This window comes from Eleginops maclovinus, chromosome 1 (assembly GCF_036324505.1).
Source record: "Eleginops maclovinus isolate JMC-PN-2008 ecotype Puerto Natales chromosome 1, JC_Emac_rtc_rv5, whole genome shotgun sequence".
NCBI classification, from domain to species: domain Eukaryota; kingdom Metazoa; phylum Chordata; class Actinopteri; order Perciformes; family Eleginopidae; genus Eleginops; species Eleginops maclovinus.
The window spans coordinates 24,718,653-24,732,985 of NC_086349.1; the positions used below are offsets into that span (position 1 = coordinate 24,718,653).

General features: G+C 40.2%; 1 protein-coding gene across 1 annotated transcript in view; it reads right to left on the reverse strand.

Annotated features, from left to right (window-relative positions):
• The window catches only part of LOC134876428 (PDZ domain-containing protein 4-like), a 39,286-nt gene that overhangs the window by 21,262 nt on the left and 3,691 nt on the right, over positions 1–14,333 (reverse strand). The gene's annotated exons all lie outside the window — the stretch shown is intronic.

Genomic DNA, 14,333 nt, shown 5'->3' on the forward strand with positions numbered 1-14,333 from the left:
GTCCGAATCGAGAAAACAAAGCCGTTATTGCTCCCACATTTAAACTGAAGCGCATTATAGATGCACTTAATCCGTACTTACTTTTCAAAATAAAAGCCCTTTATTACGTATAACCATAGGTCATATCTTACAGTTTCTATCCCCAGGTAGAGAAACAACCTGGGAAATGTTAACTGTGGAAACTGTACATGGCATAAGAGCGCCATTGATGAAGGAAAGGTGAAGAGTAGAGTAATAAAAAATCCTCCTTCGTAGGCTACTGAGCTATAAGAAACAAAAACCTGCCTACTTATTCAAACTACTGGGTGTTGTTCTGTTATCATAACACATTGCAGCTTGAAATCTCGGTTGTTGTTCAAATTGAGAATTGAACAGTAGTTCTCGCTTTTAAAAGTAGAACATCTCTCAGCCGTTTTGGTCACCATCCTGAAATAACGTCTGTGGTTAACACCAGCTTAAGAGATTTAATGTTTTGTTCCATGACATAAAAGACATCAGTAAATACTCCACTGGTCAATGTCTGAAGCTTTTTGGTGTCTCAAAAACAGCGGTTGCTAACAAGTGTCCAAATGAGAGGACTAAACGCCATCACGTGAAAGATTAGCCGCCATTAGCTTAGCATTGGAAACGTGTGATGCAGTCCCTTTAACGATAGCGCTTTACTTCTGGTGATTGCACTTACACTCCAGTATCATAAAGAGGTGTTCATATGTGGAGATTAACCTGTGGACACAATGTGTAAGAATCATAAATGTCGGTTTGCCACAGAGCTTGTTTTCTGCAAAATTCAAAGGAAAATTTGATTGGATTTTTCGAGTGAACCTGTGCAAACGGCCTACAAAAGTGCATGATCACAGCACCTCTCTATTTTCTGAGTTTGTCTCTTGAGTATTTGACCATTTGACTGTGTGTGATAATTACAGCCTCCCCCTGCTGCGCTGCTGCTCATTACGTGTGTGTGTGAGTGTGTGGTTACAGGCACGGTAACAATAACAGTCCCGACTGAGCGCCGCCACATTAGCCCGACAGAAATCACAGCTAAGTGAAGTGTGAAATGAATAACCGAGAGGCAGAAAAGAGCTGACTCCTCTGTTCTGTCGTAGAAAACCTGGTATCTTACATGCAAAGCGAGTTCTCCTCTAATGGAGCTTTATGTTTGGCTGGATCTCAATCAGGAGCCTTTTTCTCATCAAAATGGATTATTGATCCTTTTCAGAAGAACAGAATCACTCCTAAAACATACAAATAAGTGATGTCATGCAGGAACCAAGAGGCTAGTTAGCAATCTGCCTTTTAAATCATGGGCGGAGAGGTGGGACTTCATTATTGGAGGAATATTGATTGTTACACAGAGCGGTACAAAGCAGTTATCACGCTGGGCCTTCATTGTGATGCAGAATACTTGAGTTAATATTGACTAGTTGTGCCGGTGGATTGATTTACTATCCATTGACCTTGTGGTTTAAGTGTCTCATCGAGGAGTGAATGAAATCACTTATGCTAATCTCACTAAAAACAGCTCTGAAATGTTGGTCATTTTGGTTGTAAGCTATTTTCAGCCGCTCAAGGGAGGCAAGGTTAGTCATTCAACCACTCTGGTCCTGAGTTAAAATTCCCCCGCTGTTATTCAATTAATATTCATGACATTTTGTACACACATCCATCACTCCCACACCATCTATCATGCTGACTTTGGTCATACTCTGTCTTTGTCTCTGGGTTTAAAATGGGTGGTTTTTGGGTGAAAATACTCAAGGACTACGGGTATATTGTCATGAAACGTATCGGATCACCAATGCTCGGCTGAATTGATTACTTCGTAGACCCTGTAGGGATTTGTAATAACCTCTTAACCTCCTTCCAGTGCCTTCATGAAGTCAACACTTTAACCTCCTGGCATTTATTTGATTTATTCCCATTACATTTTGGACAGATATTCATCACTCCCACACAGTGAATACTCGTGACATGTTATTCCTGTGCCTACTTTAACTTTACTTATTCTACTAGCGCATCTGTGCGTTTTAAACTAGCTAAGCTGAGGGTATGTGACATTTAATGATTAAGTTTTAAATAAAGACCTTTTGATTGCAGCCTCACTACAAATCCATTTACTCTAATACCTTAATCTCCACCCTCCACCTCCCCACAGTATCAGGTTGGCATTGAACTTTACTATTGAATGCAACCTGTGAGCTGCAGAAATCATCCAATATGATTGTTTTTTCATGGGTGTTAAGGGCTGTTGGGCATGTTTGCATGCTCTATGAGTTCATATGTTTGGTGTAAACTGCTACTTGAGATGTTTGGCGTTTTTGCACCAATGCAGTAGCACTTAGCGAAGTTTGGCTAACTAGAAGCTAATGCACCTGCAGGAATGTTGCTATTTTGAGTTTGATTGCCACTCTCCATGATAGTGTCAGGCAAATGTTATGCAATATCCTTAGGGGAACGTACATTTCTGCCACTTGAAAATCTGTGGAGATATTCCTCTTGAGACCGGTATGTGGCAACAGTAGAACGTTAACAGAGTGTAACCCTGCCTCAGAATGCAACACGCCATGTAAACGGCACACATAATTAAAATGAAAGCATTGACGAGGAAGAAGCGTGACAGAAACAGAACCTGCTGGGTTCATAACTACGAGTCTTAAGCACTAGCAGCAGCTCGAGACCGCTGTGATCTCTGCCACACACCGACACACGGAGCTGATGGTGATTACTTTTATTGTCTCGCGTTGTTGTCGCCATGTGTTCAATATGTCGGAGGCTCCATCAATACCACCTCCTGGGGCTTCAACACGTTTCTCCTCCCTGCTCATTAACTATTTACTGAATCCATCAACACACACACGCATGCACGCACGCACGCACGCATGCACGCACGCACACACACACACACACACACACATACACACACACGCACACACACACACACACACACACACACACACACACACAAATAGTTCCACTTTGACACTTTTTCTTCTGGCTTTTATTCATCCACGCATTCTCTACAATAGATGAACACACACACACACACACACACACACACACACACACACACACACACACACACACACTGTGGAGAAAGAGACGGGACGAAGGATCCATTTTTCATTCCCAGCAGGCCGAGGGGGGAAAGCAGAGATACTATAATCATACCCGAGAGAGGGGGGAAGCTAAAAGAGGAGACAGGGAGCGGTCAGAGAGAGAGAGAGGGAGGAAGGTTGAATCCAGACGAGGATGAAATTGGAAGAAAAAAGCAAGAAATTGAGGGGGGAGGGGGAAAATGCAAACCACCAGAGAGGGGGAGATGAGAGTGGGAGAGAAGAACTACCAACCATTAGAAAGAGATTTCTGCTTTCTCTCTTTCCCCTCACCTCTCACCTCCATCAATCCTCTGGACTTTCAGACTCTAATGGAAGTCAAGCTGAGGATCGAGGCGTGAAGATTACAGAAAACTACAAAGACCGGACGGCCCCCGTGGAATAGTGACTTTACTCGGGGGTGTGTGTTCAATGGTAGAACATATATCTGCTCATCCAGCATCCTTTGAGGAAAGATTAAAGTCATGATATCTGAACAGAATGTGGGTACATCGAGTTGAGAGGAGCTGGAATATTGCTAAAACACCTCTGGGAAAAGAGAAGATGCATGGAAGAGTGACTTTTATATCACGGAAGTCCATTTAATATTGACCATTTAGTATTTTGAAGAAGTAAAATACAACTTAAAGAGTGTTTTTATTGAAACATAACCCTGTAAATGACTCAGGGTATGGTTACACTCATGTACCAGAGCAGCAAATAAATGTAGCTTCACTTAAGATAGCACTCTTCTTAAAACACTACAGAGATAGAAGACAGGCATTCATTATAGGTAACACTAAGAAACCCAATGAGAAGAAGAATTATTTGTGATCGTTCCAAAACTGTAACTACAATAGCTGATTTTTACTTGAACAGGCAAGAAAAAAATAGTCTTTAAGCCAAATCTGGAGAAAGTTGATAAATACAGACCTTTATAGACTTTCTTTGGCAGATTAAACCTGTCCAGATGTCCTGCTGATGATAATTAGTCATGTTTTGATAAATTAACCTTAAGATGTTCTTAAGGGAATAGAGCCAACTGGACGTGGAGAAGGAGAATCATTAGACACCACAAATGATGTTTCTGTCACCTGACTGTCATCAGAACCTGGCGGAGAATACAGTGAACTTAGTCCAATCAGTCGTTACGCTCCAATGATAGTGATTATAATCAACCCTCTCACAGATCCTCTGGATAAGAACTGCATCGGTATCAAAATCAACAGGGTTTATTAAAATGTGGAGGTTTTTTTATCTGAAATGCCACCATGAAAGAAGAGGAAACAGACAGCAACACTATCGTGGAATGTGGCGAGAAGGCGCACACACACACACAGCTCAGCACACACTCACACAGAGGGAAAACACAGCTGTGTGTTTTGGATATCTAAAAGCTTGACAGATATCCAACCTCCTAGAAAGAAACATCCAGTGCTTCCTCAAAATGTTCTTAATTATGATTCATAATCCAAACACATTTGCACTTTACCTTCCTTCCAATTCTGTCAAAGCAAAAATAATCCACAACATTTTCTCCCACATGTTCTGCCTAATGTGTGCAGCTCTGCAACACAGACTGTGGAAAACAGCCTTTATCGTGCATGGTCTGAACAGCACTCCTGAGCATTAAACACAACGTGGGATCATCAACCATGCTGACCTCTACACCTCTAATGTTTGTCTAAATCTGAATATGGGGAAAGCTGGTGGAGCCTTGGAGGAGACAACTTAATTATTGAACTAACACGGCAACAAGAAATCAGGTGCATCATGGGCATTGCATATGCATTCTACAAAAAAAAACAACTTGGTTTAAGCCTGACTTTTGCATGATCTGCTTAGACTTTAGATTTGACTTATTAAACTCAAGTCTTTTTAATGAACATGCTAACATGTTAGCATCAGTTTTCTGTAGTGGAAATCTATAGCTGGAGAAATGTGGTTCCTTTAAGCCCCAATTCAACGAACAGAAAAATAACTATGTGGAAGAAATCAGGTGAACTCAGAAAGCTGAGTGTTGCTTTAATCCAGTTAAATGGAAATCACCCTGGAGGAGTTTGCATCCTGGGAAGATTTTGAAATACTGTACTGCTACATAAATACTGGGTTTGGTGGGATGTCATTTGTGAAGCAACTTTTAAAAAAAAGGTCATTATCAAACACATTTTCCATCAGCAGTGTGAATAATCCACAGATATTGGGACTATTTCTTCAGGGGAAAGTAGTTCCAGTGAAAACTCTTCCGACTGAGGCGATTTTCCCCGCTGAGGACGACAAATTAAACCACAACACCTTATATATCAAAACTATGTGCAGGCATATCCACCACTAGAAGAAACACTGACATGATCTTGTTTGTGTACACAGTGTGTTTGATGTTATTCAGATTTGGGCTCTGCACGCTCAGCTCGTCATTCAGAAACATTTTCCACCCTCTCAGCCATAAAATCATACAACTGATTACCATTTCATTTCTTGAAATAGCAAAGTGTGTTAATATGAACACAAATCTTTTAAATTGTGTTGTTAGCTCCCAGCTGTGCGAGATGGGCCCTGCCGCAGAAACACATTTATTCCTCGGGTTACTTCAATCATGTGCTTATTATGTAAATCCACACGTCATAAACATGTATCACAGACATTATGCGCCGCGTGAAAATAATTCCTTGTTTTATTAACTTTATATTCATACAGTCACACAGAGCAGTGCATTACTCAGAGCAGGACTCACAAATAACAGCAGTTTCCTGCATAGCTTTAAAAAGATTGAACAAACGGGTGTTTTTCATCTCTTCCTGCATTGTTGACGTTGTTGTTTATCTTAGATGTTGTCTGTTCTTATTATTTAGGCCCAGCTTGTTTTTTTAGTAATGTTTCTACTGATTTTATCTTTGTATGGTTATTGGTGTTAGAGTATTTTAAATGAAACATAACACCGTATACGTTTGTGGAAAGCTGGTGACACTATGTACCAGAGCAGCAAATAAATGTAGCTTGACTTAAAATAGCACTCTTATTGAAACAGTACAGAGATAGACAACAACATGCAAAAACATCAATATAGGCAACACTAAGAAACCCAATGATCAGAAGAATTATTGGGGACAAACATGGAACTGCATTAGCTGATTTCTACTTGAACAAATGTGTTTTTTTAAGCCACATATAGAGAAGATTGATCAATACAGGACCTTTTATGGACTTTCTGGGGCAGATTAAACCTGTCCAGGTGTCCTGCTGATGATAATTACTCTTTGTGTAGTTTTTTCAAGTCGATGCAAAATATCTGGACATTTCTAGAAATGTTGTTTACATTCTCTACAATTATACGATGGAAGGTGTTTGTTCACCAGCAGAGCAAATGGTGGAATATTTCATTTGCCTTGTTAGTAAAGGTTACATCAGATATTTGTGAAGCAATGAGGAGAATTTCAATCTGCTTTTTTGTCTGTGATTCTATAAAAGTAAATATTCTTTAGTGTTGGTCGAAGTATTCAGATATATAATCAGATATGTGGAGCTTTAAGGTCAAGATCACTGGGGCTCATTTTACCACAATTTAATTTCTGATCATACAACATACTAAAATAACACATTTTAAGCTCAGACAGTTTCTCCATCTACCTGTTTTGATATGCATTTTCAATTTATAAAGTAAAACATTTCAGTGACACACCGGAAGATGACTTTTTAAAGACTGTTTTATTAATATCTATTAAAAAGCAAAGTAAGGTTTTTGGTATTTTTACTTGGATTGTCTGAATATTGATATTGAAATTGAGGGGCTTGAATAAACAGTGTTGTGGCTAGTTACTTCAACAAGGTGGATCAAACAGTTGGATGTAAACAGTGTGATACATCCTGACTGCCTCATGGTTACATCCCTTTTGTCACGATGGATATTACTCCACGCTCTGCTTGATCCTTTATGTGTCTGCATAACGCTGTGCTGTTCCACTCTGAGTTTTAAATCAAAATACCAACACACAGATTACCTTCATCACATGTATTTAAGAGGCATAACTGCAGCGCACACACACAGACCATCCCAGCCGTCATCTCCCCGCTGACGATCGGAGCTGCCGTTACGGATAATGGAGTCCGACAGCGCCTCATTCTCATGCAAATGTTTATTTGGAGATGATGTTTATGGACACATTCTCTCCCATTTAGCATTTCTTATATGCTAAATATGTTATATGATCTGTTGGCAGTGCGTGCAAACGACCTCAGATAGAGACGGCAGAGCGGTGAGGTGGTGGTGAGTATCGTTATTAAAACAATCCCTCTAAAGATCTGTAGTACCATCCAATCCTGAGCAGTGATGGGGGGGAAACCCTGTTGATGTTTTTTCCTCCACATTTTGCTTTCTTACTGCTTTTTCGTTCCAAATATTCTTTTATCAACATGATTACTTAGCTTCTTATCTACCTGTAAATATGGTTAAGGGGAATATCCATCGCTACAGTATGTACTTATTATTCTCTAGTTCTGTTAGGATAAATATTCTGTCTAAATTAAAGAAGTTTTCATATTTTGTTTTGTACTTTTAAAAGTCTGCAATCATAAATGGTGCTTAAAGGTCAAGGTCCTTATTTGTAACTGAAATTTGTAATAAAAAACAATTAAGAGGTGATTGCATTTTGGAAACGGCACGTTGATTAGTTGGCAGAGGCATACTTTTTAATGATTGAGTTTCAGCACAAAAACATGCCAAAAAATCTGTGCAAACTAAATTGTTTCTCGTTCCCTTGGTATTTGGGGATGCATCATTAGATCTGCGACATGCGTTGTCATTAACATTTTATCTGCTGAATACTTAGTCAATTCATCCACCATCGCTTCTCAAGGTTCCCAACAATGCAGCCTTGTTTTGCCTGACGATATAAGACTTTCAGTGACCTTATAACTTGATATCCGTGTTGCACTTTTATATTTATATTTCTCGTTTATTTTTGCTGCTTTATTACAACTTACTTCCTCTTAGTGTGTTTATGTTTGCACCATTAGACACTAAAGCACATTCCTTGTGTGTGCCTACAGTGACACAAAATGGAATCAGAAACATCCTCCCAATTTAGAAACAGGATTTAGAGAATAATTAAATCAAATGATAAATGACTCTTTTTCCTCTCTCAAATTGCCTAAAATGTCCAGTTAAATGTCAGCGTCCATCTGCTCAAGTTACTCTACATCTTCTACATTTGGACTACGACCTCAGTGTTTCCTCCAGTGGTGCATCGTGGGACTTGTTTCCACGTGTTACCACCTGGCGTTGGGCTCGGCGCCGCCGCTGAATACAAACGAGCTGAGTCTGTCTCCGGAGTGTTTCCTCGCTCCGCCGCTGATGGACTAATGAGCCGACAGCCCATTAAGACTAATGTACTTTTGACAACATTGAGAGAGCATGGACGGATCCTTAAAGGAAAACATGCTAATGATGAGTTGAGCAGCGCAGGAGAATTCATTCTCTGTATATATCACGCTTTTCATCAAGGCTTTTATTCCCTTGTCTCTGAGGTACAGGTCACAGGTGTAAAATCTGAGCTGCATAACATTTGCAAAGATTGGATTCAATGTTTTTGTTCCTACTCAGTTCATTTTGAAGGTAATGCTAATTCTGACACGAACATATGAATGATTTAGTAAATATAACAAAGTAAATAGTCATGGAATTGTAAACAAATGATGTTTGTTGCATCCAAATCAAAGACGCTTCATGGGGCTATGTTATATTTTAGATGCAGACATTCATAGCGACAGTTTGACTCAACTAGCAACTGATAGAACAAGCTAAGGGTGGTTTGACTTAAATCCTGCTGGTCGTTAGCTTAGCTCAGTTTTAGGGGGCATTGCACAAACATATCTGTACAATAAGAAACAACAGCTCACATGCAAGGGACTTTTATCTGTACAGAGGGCCGTTCTCATTGATAAGGCCCACCCTACTCTGCCTCTGACTGACTAGTAGCAAGATAAATCAATACCACAACTAGGAAGGTCCAAAATCATTATTCTGCATAATAATTAGCCATGTGCTTCTGCTTATTGCTTGACGTGTTTGTATATATTTGAACAAAGGAGAATTGTTTTAGAGATTGATCAGCTGGACAAAGGGCTTTTGGAGTAATGGGACATTTTTGTCAGGCGTTTGTTTTTTTAAAATGAGCAATCGGTCAAATGTCAGGGCATCTCAGGACGGGCTGAGCTTAGTTTAGCAAGAACAACAGCTTCTGTCCAAAGTGTTTTTTGGAGAAGTATTTAAACTATATGTTGGCAAACAGTGCGTCCATCTGTTCAGGGTTTGGTAAGCAGACGGATTATTGATGCAGTTATTACACACAGGTTTGGGCTCTGGTCTCAGTACAGATGGTAACACATTTTGAAACGTCACAGTAAACACATGAAGGTGCACACTGAGACTCAAGCAGCCTTAAACAAACACCTGATTATTTACATACATGACAGCTTATCTTCCTATGGATGGATAGATAGATAGATAGATAGATGGATGGATGGATGGATGGATGGATAGAGATAGACAGGTGGATAGATAGATGGGTGGATGGATGGGTGGATGGATGGATGGATGGATGGGTGGATGGATGGATGGGTGGATGGATGGATGTATGGAGGTATAGATAGATAGATAGATAGATAGATAGATAGATAGATAGATAGATGGATAGATGGAGGTATAGATAGATAGATAGATAGATAGATGGATAGCTGGATGAATAGGTGGATAGATGGATGAATAGGTGGATAGCTGGATGAATAGGTGGATAGCTGGATGAATAGGTGGATAGATGGATGAATAGGTGGATAGATGGATGAATAGGTGGATAGATGGATGAATAGGTGGATAGATGGATGAATAGGTGGATAGATGGATGAATAGGTGGATAGATGGATGAATAGGTGGATAGCTGGATGAATAGGTGGATAGATGGACAGATATAGCTGTAATTTGTTTGTATTTGTAAAACCATCGGTGTTAAAGTAGCTGTATTTGTTTTATTGGAAGATGTCTTACAGCTCAACCTTTAAATGTTCAGTTCTACTCAGTTTATTCTGAAGCTTTGACTCTAAATGTCTGAATAAACCTCATTTCTTTGAACAAATGCCGGCGTCTCTCCATCTCTCTCTAATGGAGGATGCCGGCGACAAAGTGAAGTAGTTTAGAACAGCAGGTGGTGGGGGTTTCTCTGTGTGTGTGTGTGTGTGTGTGTGTGTGTGTGTGTGTGTGTGTGTGTGTGTGTGTGTGTGTGTGTGTGTGTGTGTGTGTCTGCACTCATTACTGTGGATCTGCCAGCTCGAGTATGAGAAAGCATAAATACAGCTTCCCTAATGACCCAGGTTACCTCGGCAACAGCATCCTATTGACACAAATCTGGCAGGAAAGTGAGGAGAGGAGGTGACCGGCTGTGAGGGGTGGGGGTGGTAAATCGGGGGAGGGGGAGAACTATAGGTGGGCGAGTGAAAGAAAGAAGCAACAAGAAGGAGAAAGAGGAATAAGGAGGTGTTTCTCGTGGATGGAAGACTGACGGACAGAAAGGGAAGTCATTTTAGTTCATTTGAGTTGGGGGAAAAAAAAATAAGAGGGAAAGAAGGTTTAAAATAAGCATCTACATTTCAAATATTTAAGAGGCTGAAGGATATATTCCTTTCTTACATATTATGCTATTAAATTAATCTAATGCAACTCAGTTTGGGGAAAATGTTTGACACTGAACTGGATTAAAGAGGCCCTGCTTTTTTTTCTTCCTGTAGTGTTTTATAGGTTTTATTGCATGTAAATGGTCTGCAAAGACTCAAATCCCTGTGTTCCCTCCAGAGGGAGTTTCTCTCCCACACCCGGGATAATGCTCAGTGGGGGAGAAAAAGTGGAAAAATTCATTATGTTCAGATAGAAGAGAGAAAGCGGACAATTTTGAAGAAATGAAAGAGACTTCAAATAGGAAAGTGTGTTGTTATGAGCACTTCAAGTGTGTGTGTGTGTGCGTGCGTGCGTGTGTGTGTGTGTGTGTGTGTGTGTGTGTGTGTGTGTGTGTGTGTGTGTGTGTGTGTGTGTGTGTGTGTGTGTGTGTGTGTTATGTCCAGACAAGCCCACGCAGCGAGGAAATCAAATAAAATGAAATAAGCCCCTACACCTTTCAGCCTTAAGCTTCAATGAGATTTGAGGAACACACACACACACACACACACACACACACACACACACACACACACACACACACACACACACACACACACACACACACAACCACCCCTTTGATTTTCTCAGTGTGATTCCTGGCGTTTGATTTTCAGCTCAGATTGGACGGTTTCTCTTTTCTTCCCAGCAGCCGTTTAGTTTCCCTCAAACAGACGGAGCCTGAACCCACCAGAGAGGCGTTCAAATGCTCTGAGGCAGCATGGGGCAAACCACACACTGCTACTGAAAAAAACATGTAGGCACTAAGAGAGGAAGTGGATTCTAGTCACCAATGGACACAAAGACATACATCATAGTGGTGCTTCTCTCCTGTATAGCTCTGTATTATTTATCACACGCTTTACATTTTTAATTTCACCAAAAAGAACGATTTATTTCCAGTGGTGTTTGTATCCACTTGATGAATCCGAATAAAATATGTATTATATTTTGGCTCTGGTTTGTACGTGACTAACTCCTGAGGGAATATCTGTTGCCTTAGCTGCTAAATCCTCCACCAGCTCTTTGGTTCTGAGCGTGCTGTTTACACGGTTTGGATTTACTGTAGCATCTTAGAAGTCAGAGAGGTTTCAAACATCTTCCACCCAGAGAGGATTCGATACGTTTGAGTAAAAATGGAGATTTAGATGTTTGTTTTCTTCTCTGTTTTGCTCAAAGTGATCTCAAACAGGAACTCTCTCCACAGTATGTCTTTGTTCGCACCTCTTGCCTGTGTTTATAAAGTCAAGTAGTTTTGAGATTAGTGTGGATTGTCACTCAATAGGTACCAAGACTAGAGTAAAAACTAGACACCTTTTTAGGCTTTTAGCTGTAATTAAAAATGGATGTTTTTGCAATGATATTTATAACATTTTATTCTAAATGATATTCTGCCAATAATTCCAATATGGTTCCTGTAGAGAGGCTCATCATTTGCATTTCCATCCTAAATATTTCTACTTATTTGGACAGTTTTTAAAAAAAAAAGGTAATTCAATTTGAAACAAACGTGCTTCAAATATAAAGTGTTGCCGTTGGTGGAGAATAAATAAGAAAGGTAAATATAAAAAGGGTTAATTGATGTTGAAAAATGTGGCAGTTCAATTAATTTATTTCTAGCTGGGTCTCAATATATTTCTGATTTCCAAACTGTGTGAAGAGTTTTGTCAACATGACTACTTTCACTTTGATAAATGCTGCTGTCAATCCAAAAGCTTTTAATTGGGTTTTGAAAAACCTCTGTTTCCGACTTCTGGAGGAATCCCACAAACGCAACACGTTCTGCATCCAATTGAATCTTCCCATCGATTTTGTAATGCAACACCACGTCTAAAATTAGCTCCACAAGACTGAATTAACCTGTGTGTGTGTGTGTGTGTGTGTGTGTGTGTGTGTGTGTGTGTGTGTGTGTGTGTGTGTGTGTGTGTGTGTGTGTGTGTGTGTGTGTGTGTGTGTGTGTGTGTGTGTGTGTGTGTGTGTGTGTGTGTGTGTGTGTGTGTGATTGCTTATCATCTCCTCTTCAAATCTCTTGAGGTCATCAGAATCTATTGCAGACCTCATTAATCACACACACACACACACACACACACACACACACACACACACACACACACACACACACACACACACACACACACACACACACACACACACACACACACACACACACACTGAATGTCCCCTCTCACCTTGGCTATGTAGGAGATGGTGTCACTATCAGAACATGTGTGTGTGTGTGTGTGTGTGTGTGTGTGTGTGTGTGTGTGTGTGTGTGTGTGTGTGTGTGTGTGTGTGTGTGTGTGTGTGTGTGTGTGTGTGTGTGTGTGTGTGTGTGTGTATTTCTGTAAGTGGCACAGAGGGAGGGAGCAGTGGAAAGGAGTAGAAGCAATATTATATTTATTGGAGCACGTATGAGACGCTTCCTCAGACTTGGGGAAAAGTGAGATGAAGCCACATCATAAAAAAGCTGTATCTGTCTCTCAGTGCGTCTCCAGGTCTGTCCCCTTCTGGGCAAATTTAAGTCCTGACAAAAATTGATGCTAAATATTCCATTCATGTAATAAAAGAGGAGAGATGTTGGTACAACAACTGTAAAATAAAATAGGATTAAAGACCAGAGTGTGTTTAACAACAGCTCCTGTATTCTGTAGTCGATTGGAGGGCATGGGTTGGGTTTCAGGAGTGATAGTTAAAATAAATCAAATGAAACATAAATACTGACTTTCAATCTCCATATGACCTCAACGAACTTCAGCGACAGCAGCCTGTTTACAAGCTTTCATCTTTTATTGTGTGTGTGTGTGTGTGTGTGTGTGTGTGTGTGTGTGTGTGTGTGTGTGTGTGTGTGTGTGTGTGTGTGTGTGTGCGGTGTGTGTGCTTTTTACAAATCAGCAGCTCTTCTGCTCAATATCTTCAGACATTTCCTGTAGCATGAAGTCATAACAAGGATCTCCTGCTGTGAGCTACAGAATTTAATTAACAACACACACACACACACACACACACACACACACACACACACACACACACACACACACACACACACACACACACACACACACACACACACACACACACACATATCCCTGCATGGGGTCCCCCACCACAATGCTCACTGCAGCAGCCCACAGTTGAATTTTGTTTCTTGGTAAAAACAAAATCATTTTTGGAGGAGAATTTAATTTGAAATCTAAAGAAATAATAATAAAAATAGATTAAAAAGCAGTGATTGTTTTGAGCATCAACCACTACCAATTTGATCTACTGGGTGCTTTGTTTTAATCTTGAAGACAGACAAATGAGAGGGAATTCAACAAGTCCTTGCTGATACATTAAGCGGTGCAAATTTGACTACATTGAGGGAAAAATGAGCAATAAGTAACTCCATAAGGAAGTATGTGCTGTAGTCGTGTATAAAAGAGAAGGGGGGAAAGGTGTGTCTTCATGTGTGTGAAGGGAAAAGATCTATTGATGTGTAACAGTGTGAGTCACATAAATATACATGAAGTGTCCAGCATGACTCCCACTGTGTTCACACTGCAGAC